General features: G+C 45.2%; 1 non-coding gene across 1 annotated transcript; it reads right to left on the bottom strand.

Moving 5' to 3' along the window:
• Nucleotides 1–8,789: 8,789 nt before the first annotated feature.
• Nucleotides 8,790–8,862, bottom strand: Trnas-cga (transfer RNA serine (anticodon CGA)). The gene has a single exon. It is a non-coding gene; the product is annotated as a tRNA-Ser (tRNA).
• Between the last annotated feature and the right edge of the window lie 998 nt (nt 8,863–9,860).

The raw sequence follows: 9,860 nt of genomic DNA, 5'->3' as shown, positions 1-9,860 counted from the left end.
GTAAGCTTTCTGCGTTACCTGGAAGAGGAAGGCTCTTTACCGCGATGGAAGCTATTGACGAGCATTGTCCATCTCATAGTCAACAGTATGGAAAGTTTTGCTCTCTATCTTACGCTCTTATTAGACAAGATCTAGATGTGCCGAAACTGAAACCTCATAATCCAGAGAAATTTTCTGAACTTGCTCTTCAGTTTCTGGCACGGATTGGAATTGGCGATATGTGCCAGGACAATATTTTATGGAGTGACGAGGCATATTTTACACAACACAGTGCAGTGAATAAACAGAAATTCCTAGTTTGGGGTACTCCTGAACTGCATGTTCTTTGAAGAGAATACACCCAGAGGGCGTGTCAGGTGTACTGTGACGTCTGTACGTTATCTAGACCTTATCGAGACATTATGTACTTGGAAGAGCACAACTGTGTGGAAACCACACAGACGGGCAACACCTCACGTTTTCCATCCAGTGAAAGACTTACTTAACGCAACCTTAGATGAACGTATTGTCTCTAGCTGTTTTCCAAATGCATAGACTGCAAGGTCACCTTACCTCGATCCATGTGGCATTTGGCTCTAGGTATATCTAAAAGAATGAATTTACAAGGGATATGTTTGGTCTCTCATTGATATGAAGGCCAGTATATAGGAATACGTTGCTCAGATTCCAGAGGAACTGCCGGGAGCAACTGTTGATAACGTCGTTTTATGAATGCAGCATCTACTCGACGTCTCTGGTGTTCAAACTGAACAAATCCTGTAAGCAGCGGCTTGTAACAAAATCAACACTATGTCTTACTCGCTTGTTTGACCTTTTCTGCCCACATTCCGTTCGTAAGCCATCACATACGGCAACATTTCTGTACGTCTTCCTTGCATTCACCGATTTTCACATGGTGATCAAAATTGGAATCAATTTTTCCGGCGTAAATTGCTTCTGCATTAATGCATTAGACTGTCTACCAAGTTTCGCTGCCATACGACAAGTACAGCCATCACTCGAACTCTGCGAGTAGTTGATCTTAAATAACCATCACCTAACATTTCACTGTTTTAATTTTTAATGTCATAGTCACTATGCCGTTATGGAAAAATAAAACTGTTGTCAGTCTGAATATTGGTTTTAATAGCACAGTGATTTACTAGGTAGGCATGGTCCTGTCGTAAGTGGTACGCTGATGTCTTCCTTCAGCCTCCAAATTGACCTATCCACACAGTTATAGCGAGACCTATATTTTAATTTGGACGCTGAACGTTAGCAGCTCGGTACTTTTCTCACCAACAAACATTGCTGGAAATGAAAGAAGCGATAGATGATGAGAAAGATCGTTGAGGCGAAAAACGGTCCACATTCCTATTTATAATATAAAATTAAGTAATTTGCACGAACTAATGAAGTATGCACAGCACTCTACTTAACTTGCAAGCTACGACACATTATTACACTCCCATGCATTCCCTAGTAAGTGGGAAGTAACTAGTCGACGAGTAGGAAGAGACTGCAGCCCCACTATTCGTCATACTCATGGAACTACAGCAGGAAGGAAGGCATCGTTATAGGACTGATTCACAACTGCGTCTTAATTTCTAGTGTATGCAACCCTCAATGCTAGGCTCTAATTCGCTTCGTTTCTGATTTGTAGCGTCGCTTTTTCAACTCTTTTTCCTTTGGGGCAAACCAAAGTACGTTTCAAACTTTCACAATCCTACACGTGACTTCTGTCCTAGATGTAAAACAGGAAACACATGAAGTGCATACAAAACAATTTGTGTGTAATGGAAAGACTATGAGATGAAGATTTTATGTATTTCTTATTGAAAGAAACAATTTGGCGATAAATTTTTTATGCTCTACATATTTTACCTACAGAGTATTACAAGACATTAAGGATTTTTGAACATACCACTGTGTTGAGACACGGCTGTTGAGGAACGCTGTCCTGGTTGGAAGGACACGGGGGCGCCTCTCCCCTGGACCCTGCCACTACCGCTCGGCCTGTGGTTAGTGGCTGTGTGTCCGTCTCTGGGGGCCTCCCGTTGTGGTCTGCCTCCTCGGTGGAGAAGCGTCTCGCCGCACTGCTCTGTATTCTGTGCAGAGTCCCGTGCAGCCAACTGGTTGTCACTACGGCTGCCATCGCCAGAAGTTTTCTTAAAATGACGACCATATCTGCCGATGATAAGTTCCGCTTGTTACAAGTACCAGAGTTGTGGGCATCGGTATGTTTTTTTATAATTTTTTCTAAGAAAAGAAAGCCTTTATTATCCAGTTAAGTTGTATATTTGTTCACTTTTGTCATTGCAGTTCTACGGCTAGTTGTATGGTGGAGAGGAAATGCTGCCCTGGCTTCTTCTATGAAGACAGGTTTCCAGAATCTGGACAACGACAATTCAAACAGAGCCCGACTTCGTTTTATACAGTCTCCCACTAGGGTTTCTTGATTTCTCTATATTGCCCTAGTACTGCCAACGTAATCTTGCAGCTCTTCGCTGAATCTTCTCCATTTAATTGGGTTTCCCTACTGCAATTTGATCAAAACCGTAATCCAGGAAAACATTCAATTTGTCAACATCCTTAAATAAATGGGTCAGTTCGGTTGATCTTTCCAATTATAATAGTCCACCTCTCTCTAGGACTTTCAAAATTATGCCACCTATATATAAAATGTTTGTAATACACTCCTGGAAATGGAAAAAAGAACACATTGACACCGGTGTGTCAGACCCACCATACTTGCTCCAGACACTGCGAGAGGGCTGTACAAGCAATGATCACACGCACGGCACAGCGGACACACCAGGAACCGCGGTGTTGGCCGTCGAATGGCGCTAGCTGCGCAGCATTTGTGCACCGCCGCCGTCAGTGTCAGCCAGTTTGCGTGGCATACGCAGTCTTTAACACTGGTAGCATGCCGCGACAGCGTGGACGTGAACCGTATGTGCAGTTGACGGACTTTGAGCGAGGGCGTATAGTGGGCATGCGGGAGGCCGGGTGGACGTACCGCCGAATTTCTCAACACGTGCATCGATGTTGTCGCCAATGGTCGGCGGAAGGTGCACGTGTCCGTCGACCTGGGACCGGACCGCAGCGACGCACGGATGCACGCCAAGACCGTAGGATCCTACGCAGTGCCGTAGGGGACCGGACCGCCACTTCCCAGCAAATTAGGGACACTGTTGCTCCTGGGGTACCGGCGAGGACCATTCGAAACCGTCTCCATGAAGCTAGGCTACGGTCCCGCACACCGTTAGGCCGTCTTCCGCTCACGCCCCAACATCGTGCAGTCCGCCTCCAGTGGTGTCGCGACAGGCGTGAATGGAGGGACGAATGGAGACGAGTCGTCTTCAGCGATGAGAGTCGCTTCTGCCTTGGTGCCAATGATGGTCGTATGCGTGTTTGGCGCCGTGCAGGCGAGCGCCACAATCAGGACTGCATACGACCGAGGCACACAGGGCTAACACCCGGCATCATGGTGTGGGGAGCGATATCCTACACTGGCCGTACACCTCTGGTGATCGTCGAGGGGACACTGAGTAGTGCACGGTACATCCAAACCGTCATCGAACCCATCGTTCTACCATTCCTAGACCGGCAAGGGAACTTGCTGTTCCAACAGGACAATGCACGTCCGCATGTATCCCGTGCCACCCAACGTGCTCTAGAAGGTGTAAGTCAACTACCCTGGCCAGCAAGATCTCCGGATCTGTCCCCCATTGAGCATGTTTGGGACTGGATGAAGCGTCGTCTCACGCGGTCTGCACGTCCAGCACGAACGCTGGTCCAACTGAGGCGCCAGGTGGAAATGGCATGGCAAGCCGTTCCACAGGACTACATCCAGCATCTCTACGATCGTCTCCATGGGAGAATAGCAGCCTGCATTGCTGCGAAAGGTGGATATACACTGTACTAGTGCCGACATTGTGCATGCTCTGTTGCCTGTGTCTATGTGCCTGTGGTTCTGTCAGTGTGATCATGTGATGTATCTGACCCCAGGAATGTGTCAATAAAGTTTCCCCTTCCTGGGACAATGAATTCACGGTGTTCTTATTTCAATTTACAGGAGTGTACATAATTATTTTTAATAAACGGTTTCCACCTCTCCCATTTATTTTTGGGTTTATCTAGTTTTTCTTCAGTAAATGTCTAATGATATTCTGGTATCAACATGTTTTACACGGTTTCGTTTGCAACAGACTTCTATTCTGGTGTCAGCATGTTTCGCTTACAACATATTTTTACTTCACGTACGGAACTTCCTGCAATCAAAATATGTTACAAAATCTCTAATAAGATACACCTCTATTGTTATTGTTTTGTGGTCTTCAGTCCTGAGATTGGTTTGATGCAGCTCTCCATGCTACTCTGTCCTGTGCAAGCTGCTTCATCTCCCAGCAACTACTGCACGCTACGTACTTCCGAATCTGCTTAGTGTATTCATCTCTTGGTCTCCCTCTACGATTTTTAACCTCTACGCTGCCTTCCAGTACTAAATTTGTGATCCCTTGATGCCTCAGAACATGTCCTACCAACCGATCCCTTCTTCTGGTCAAGTTGTGGCACAAACTCCTCTTCTCCCCAATTCTATTCAATACTCCCTCATTAGTTATGTGATCTACCCATCTAATATTCAGCATTCTTCTGTAGCACCACATTTCGAAAGCTTCTGTTCTCTTCTTATCGCCCACGTTTTACTTCCATACATGGCTACACTGCATACAAATACTTTCAAAAACGACTTCCTGACACTTAAATCTATACTCGATGTTAACAAATTTCTCTTCTTTAGAAACACTTTCCTCGCCATTGCCAGTCTACATTATATATCCTCCTATCAAGACACTGTCCATTCCGTTCAACTGCTCTTCCAAGGCCTTTGCTGTCTCTGGCAGAATTACAATATCATCAGCGAACATCAAAGTTTGAATTTCTTCTCCATCGATTTTAATAGCTACTCCAAACTTTTCTTTTGTTTCCTTTACTGCTTGTTCAATATACAGATTGAATAACATCGGGGAGAGGCTACAAGCCTGTCTCACTCCCTTCTCAACCACTGCTTCCCTTTCATGTCCCTCGACTCTTATAACTGCCATCTGTTTTCCGTACAAATTGTAAATAGCCTTTCGCTCCCTGTATTTTACCCCAGCCACCTTTAGAATTTGAAAGAGAGTATTCCAGTCAACATTGTCAAAAGCTTTCTCTAAGTCTACAATGCTAGAAACGTAGGTTTGTCTTTCCTTAATCTTTGTTCTAAGATGAGTGGTAGGGTCAGTATTGCCTCACGTGTTCCAACATTTTTCCGGAATCCAAACTGATCTTCCTCGAGGTCGGCTTCTACCAGTTTTTCCATTCGTCTGTAAAGAATTCGTGTTAGTATTTTACAGCTGTGACTTATTAAACTGATAGTTCAATAGTTTTCACATCTGTCAACACCTGCTTTCTTTGGGATTGGAATTATTATATTCTTCTTGACGTCTGAGGGTATTTCGCCTGTCTCATACATCTTGCTCACCAGATGGTAGAGTTTTGTCAGGACTGGCTTTCCCAAGGCCGTCAGTAGTTCTAATGGAATGTTGTCTACTCCCGGGGTCTTGTTTCGAGTTAGATCTTTCAGTGCTCTGTCAAACTCTTCACGCGGTATCATATCTCCCATTTCATTTCCATCTACCTCCTCTTCCATTTCCATAATATTGTCCTCAAGAACTTCGACGCTGTGTAGACCCTCTATATACTCCTTCCACCTTTCTGATTTTCCTTCTATGCTTAAAACTGGGTTTCCATCTGAGTTCTATATGTTCATGCAAGTGGTTCTCTTTTCTCCAAAGGCCTCTTTAATTTTCCTGTAGGCAGTATCTATCGTACCCCTCGTGAGATAAGCCTTTACATCCTTACATTTGTCCTCTAGCCATCCCTGCTTAGCCATTTTGCACTTCCTGTCGATCTCATTTTTCAGACGTTTGAATTCCTTTTTGCCTGCTTCACTTACTGCATTTTCGCATTTTTTTTTTCATCAATTAAATTCAGTCTGTTTTCTGTTACCCAAGGATTTCTACGAGCCCTCATCTTTTTCCTTACTTGATCCTCTGCTGCCTTCACTATTTCATTCCTCAAAGCTACCCATTCTTCTTATACTGTATTTCTTTCCCCCATTCCTGTCAGTTGTTCCCTTATGTTCCCTGCTGAAACTCTGTACAACCTCTGGTTCTTTCAGCTTATCCAGATCCCATCTCCTTAAATTCCCACCTTTTTGCAGTTCATAACCAATAGATTGTGGTCAGAGTCCACATCTGCTCCTGGAAATGTCTTACAATTTAAAATCTGGTTCTTAAATCTCTGTCGTACCATTATATTATCTGTCTGAAACCTTGTAGTATCTCCAGGGTTCTTCCATGTATACAACCTTCTTTTATGATTCTTGAACCAAGTGTTAGCTATGGTTAAGTTATGCTCTGTGCAAAATTCTACCAGGCGGCTTCCTCTTGCATTTCTTAGCCCCAATCAATAATCACCTACTACGTTTCCTTCTCTCCCTTTTCCTACCGTCGAATTCCAGTCACCCATGACTATTAAATTTTCGTCTCCCTTCACAACCTGAACAATTTCTTTTATCTCATCACACATTTAATCAATTTCTTCATCACCAGCAGAGCTAGTTGGCATGTAAACTTGTACTACTGTAGTAGGCGTTGGCTTCGTGTATATCTTGGCCACAATAATGCGTTCACTATGCTGTTTGTAGTAGCTTACCCGCACTCCTATTTTTTTATTCATTATTAAATCTACTCCTGCACTACCCCTATTTGATTTTGCATTTATAACCCTGTATTCACCTGTCCCCAAGTCTTGTTCCTCCTGCCACTGAACTTCACTAATTCCCACTATAACTAACTTTAACTTATACATTTCCCTTTTTAACTTTTCTAACCTACCTGCCCGATTAACCTCTATTGTAGGTAGTAAACTCATTAAACTTGCAGCAGGGCTTATACACGTCCCTGTGATCTAGTGCTTAGCATTTCTGGATAGTAATGCAAAGATTGCAGTTACGGCACCTGATAGCCAGCACTGACAAACAAACTGGCAGCGAATCTGACACGCAAGCCGTCGGAGTGGCGACATGTCTGAAGACCAGCCCCGGTATTTACTTCCCTATTTTTACGTATTGTGAAATACACTGCCTGATTAACAGTACTCGGAAACTCCTAAGTCGGTCGGAGTGGCCGTGCAGTTCTAGGCGCTACAGCCTGCTGCCGCGTGACCGCCACGGTCGCAGGTCCGAATCCTGCCTCGAACATGGTTGTGTGTGATGTCCTTAGGTTAGTTAGGTTTAATAGTTCTAAGTTGAAGGGACCGATGACTACAGCAGTTAAGTCCCACAGTGCTCAGAGCCATTTGAACCATTTTTTGAAACTCCTATGTAATGCAGAACGGGCCGCTAGACGTCACGAAAGGTGGACCTGCCTGTATAAAAGGAGCCGTGGTGTGGGGGCGGGAGTGTGAGGGGGGGGGGGGGAGGGTATTGTTTTGTCAGTACAGAAGCAGTAACATCAGACGCAGGTGGTCAGAAGAGCCCAGTAGGACTTCGAGCGTGGGCTGGTCATTCGTTGGCTGTCATCTGAGTAACATTTAAACCCTGCTTCAGTCGACTTTTGGTAATGTTACTGTGAAGTGGACAATCATAACTAAAGCCTGGCATACCTCGCATACTAACGGTCAGGGACTGTGGAACAACGCGGATGGTGGTTGTAAGAAATTGCATGAAATGAAGCGAAGGAAGTAATCGTTATTTCCAGTGTACTGCCAGCAGTCCAGATAGCACAAAGACTTTTTGTAGTAAGTTAAAAAAAAATGAAATTACAACAGTCGATCAGCTTCTCATAGGAAAAACATTTCTGTAGGCAGTACTAAGCGATAATTGAGGTTGTGTAAAGAGTGACGCGCCTTCAGGTGGATGATTGGAAACGAGTGATCTGGAGTGATGAATGACGCTATACTCTCTGGCTTTGGAATGGAAAGGTTTGGTTCTGGCTAACGCCTGGGGAACTTTAACTGTGTAGTGATGACAGTCAAGTACGCTGGAGTTGAGCGTGTGGTTCCCTTATTAGCGTTTCCTTAGGAAACGCTAAATATGGAAGCATATGACCACATTTTACGGTATTGTGTACCGTATGCATCAGAGAAACAGTACCGACACGATGACTGTGTGCAACAGCATGACAGTACTTCGTGTCAAAAGCAGCGTTTTGGGGCAGCGGTCTGTGGACAGTAACATTCCTGAGATGTACTGGCCTCCCCAGAGTCCCGACATGAACGCAGTGGAACGCCTCTGGGACGAGCCATCCACATCTACATCTACATGGATACTCTGCAAATCACATTCTAGTGCCTGGCAGAGGGTTCATCGAACCACCTTCTCAATTCTCTATTATTCCAGTCTTGTATAGCGTGCGGAAAGAACGAACACCAATATCTTCCCGTACGAGCTCTGATTTCCCTTATTTTATCGCGGTTATCGTTTCTCCCTATGTACGTCGGTGTCAAAAAATATTTTCTCGTTCATAGGAGAAAGTTGGTGACTGGAATCTTGTGACAAGATTCCGTCGCAACGAAAAACGCCTTTCTTTTAATGATGTCCAGCCCAGATCCTGTATCATTTCAGTGACACCTGCTCCCATATTTCGCGATAATACAAAACGTTATACCCTTCTGTAAATTTTTCGATGTATTCAGAATGAATTTTCACTCTGCAGCGGAGTGTGCGCTGATACGAAACTTCCTGGCAGATTAAAACTGTGTGCCCGACCGAGACTCGAACTCGGGACCTTTGCCTTTCGAGGGCAAGTGCTCTACCATCTGAGCTACCCAAGCACGATTCCGGGCCGGTACTCGCAGCTTTACTTCTGCCAGTATCTTGTCCCCTACCTTCCAAACTTTACAGAAGCTCTCCTGCGAACCATGCAGAACTAGCACTCCTGAAAGAAAGGATATTGCGGAGACATGGCTTAGCCACAGCCTGGGGGACGTTTCTAGAATGAGATTTTAACTCTGCAGCGGAGTGTGCCCTGATATGAAACTTCCTGGCAGATTAAAACTGTGTGCCCGACAGAGACTCGAACTGGGGACCTTTGGAAGGTAGGAGACGAGGTACTGGTAGAAGTAGAGCTGTGAGTAGGGGGCGTGAGTCGTGCTTCGGTAGCTCAGATGGTTCAGTTCTCGCTTCGCGCGTCGGGCGACTAGGTTGTGCTCTTAGTTCCGCCTCTACCGTAGCGCAGCGTGTTTTCCTCCTGTCAGTTTAGTGCCGTGTTGGTCTCCGTGCGCGTCGCATCGCTGGTTGTCGGCTGGTGTTTGGTGTTCGTGCGGCCCTTCCTGTCGCGGCGTCGTCTCTCGCCGTGATGTCCACCATGGTTCCCACGAAAGTTCCGCGTACAGGTACAGTCAGTTTTACCTTTCACAAATCCACGCGTCACGTCCAACCTGGTTCTTTGGAGATACATGACTGGTTAGTCGATACAGTTAAGGTCACTACTGATCAGGTGCATACCGCATATTTCGACAGCGAATTATATGTGTTTTTTGTTAAGTTTCTTGACCCGCTCCAGGTTGATAGGCTACTTTCTCGTCATGTTTCTCAGGTACCCTTTACGCACCGTGATGGTTCCACTAGTATGGTTCTCTTGGCAAATGCAGAAGTGATATATACGAATGTTCGGGTATTTAACCTTCCGCCCGAGGTTGACGACTGTTTTCTGAAGTCCGTTTTGCTTCCTTATGGGGACGTACGCCATATTCGAAAGGAACGCTGGTCTGCTCAGCACCGCTTACAGGTATATAGTGGTATTCGGTCGGTGGAAATGGTGGTCAAAAAA

This window comes from Schistocerca gregaria, chromosome 7, assembly GCF_023897955.1.
Source record: "Schistocerca gregaria isolate iqSchGreg1 chromosome 7, iqSchGreg1.2, whole genome shotgun sequence".
NCBI lineage: Eukaryota > Metazoa > Arthropoda > Insecta > Orthoptera > Acrididae > Schistocerca > Schistocerca gregaria.
Note: the sequence above shows the minus strand (reverse complement) of the source record. Positions and strands in the feature narration are given on the sequence as shown.